Source organism: Fukomys damarensis, unplaced genomic scaffold, assembly GCF_012274545.1.
Source record: "Fukomys damarensis isolate Sample0158 unplaced genomic scaffold, DMR_v1.0_HiC HiC_scaffold_37, whole genome shotgun sequence".
NCBI classification, from domain to species: domain Eukaryota; kingdom Metazoa; phylum Chordata; class Mammalia; order Rodentia; family Bathyergidae; genus Fukomys; species Fukomys damarensis.
The window spans coordinates 33,349,188-33,350,994 of record NW_022900949.1 but is presented as its reverse complement, the minus strand read 5'-3'; the positions used below and the strand labels follow the sequence as shown (position 1 = coordinate 33,350,994).

At 48.1% G+C, this 1,807-nt stretch overlaps 1 protein-coding gene across 4 annotated transcripts in view; it reads right to left on the bottom strand.

Annotated features, from left to right (window-relative positions):
• Kbtbd12 (kelch repeat and BTB domain containing 12) overlaps nt 1-1,601 on the bottom strand; it is a 58,748-nt gene extending 57,147 nt beyond the window's left edge. For all 4 annotated transcript variants that reach the window (XM_019206536.2, XM_010617272.2, XM_019206537.2 and 1 more), the window contains exon 1: nt 1,512-1,601. The gene's annotated coding sequence lies outside the window, so the exon portion shown is untranslated. The remainder of the gene's footprint in view (nt 1-1,511) is intronic.
• Nucleotides 1,602-1,807: the final 206 nt, after the last annotated feature.

The window sequence follows — 1,807 nt, the reverse complement described above, 5'->3', positions numbered from 1 at the left end:
TTTTTTTTTTTTTTTTTTTTTTTTTTTTGTACAGAGGATTGAACTCAGGACCTTATGCTTGTGAGGCAGGCGGTGGCACCACTGAGCTAAATCCTTGGCCCTAGTATTATATAGCCTAATAGAGTAAATGTAGACCATATATTCTAATGAAGTAAATATAAACAACTAGTGGATCTAGTTAAGGGGGGATGGAGGTTTTCTGTACCACTCTTGGAACTTTTCTGTAAGTTTGGAAGTGTATCAAAATAAAAAGTTTAAAAAATGATATATTCTTTAAGAAGCCTTAGCACTGTAATGAATATAAAGAAATGAAGTATAATTACAAATGCAGGACAGCAGTTGCCTTCAGGAGGAGTGAAAGGAGGGTAGGACCAGCAGGAAGATGACAAAGAGTTCTGATTGTATAAATGTTTAATTGTTGCAGCTCTGTAGTGGTATCCTATACATACTTAATTATTCTTGACGCTTTTTCATATCTTGAATATTGCATAAGTCACAATTTAAAAACCTGTATATTAGTATGTAGATTTTTAAATCCCTAACCCTCATTATGAACCACATCTGTGCATTATCTAACCAACATGTTATATGTAAAGGGAGACAATAGGTACATAATGAGTTTTCTTTTGATAGAGTGAAAGTGTAGGCAGCCCAGTTACAAGTGACTGGGAAATGTGAAAGATTAAGATCTCCAATTCAGTCTGAGTGAGAGCTGCTGAGCTGAGTACCTGTCCTCACGGCCTGTCTCACCCTGCCCGTTCAGCTTACCTTACAGGCATTTAGGTTGACCCCCTCTACTGTACACCAGAGCCTCTCCATACCTCCTGCTTTAGCATCTTCCTGCTGAAACCTGACATGTGCAGACTCCTGGGATCAGGAGTACCACCCTAAGCATGCTCTGAGGTTCCCACTAGCGTCGAAAAGACCTGATTTCATTTCAGCAGTAATCATCCATCCTGTACACTAGGCAGCGAGTAATGGCTGGGCACATGGATGATAAAGATAGTAAGACAAGTTTCCTTTTTTCCTTTCCTTTGATGAGATCACAATGTTTTGCACTCTCCCAGTGCTTTCTACTTTTCAGAGTGCTTTAATATGCATTATAGCTCATTAGTTCCTCTTAAGAATCATGCGGGGTGGGGGGAGGTGGGGGGAAATGCGGGGCAATTATTTTCCAGGCTTTAAAGTTAAGAGAGTTGCCCAGGGAGACATTACACGTTGACTGAATTTAAACGAAACGTCCTAAGCGTCAGGGGCTCTTCTAGGTCCTAGCTGCCCCCTGCCTTATGACTACCCTCGGCACTCTGGTGAGGACAGCAGAAAAGAAGTAGGTGGAGTTCGGAGGAGGACACTATGGTGAAGACCAGGACACTGACAGCGACAGAGACGAGGGGGCGAGCTGGGCGGCAGACAGGGCCAGGGCCCGAAGTCGCCAGCGGCCCCAGGGCCCCAAGGTCACACAAGGTCGCGGGCTGCGCCCACCTCGATCCCCGCCCTCCACCTCTACTTACACCCACTCGCTCCTCAGGGCCGGGCGATGTCTCTGAGACCTGGCCTGGACGCTCCGGGGTCGCAGGGCCAGGCGGGGCCTGACCAGCTGCACAGCCCAATATAGGCCTGAGCCGGCTGAGTGATATAAATAGACAGCACAGGGCTGGCAGGGGACCGCGGGTCGGCGCCCCGCCGTGGGGGAGGGAGGGACAGAGGCGCTGGCCTGGCTCTAGGGTGACAGGTGCTCGCCTCTGTGGGAGCAGAAGGCTGCCCGAGCACGCGCTGCAGGCTGCTCTGCGCATGCGCGAGTCTTCCT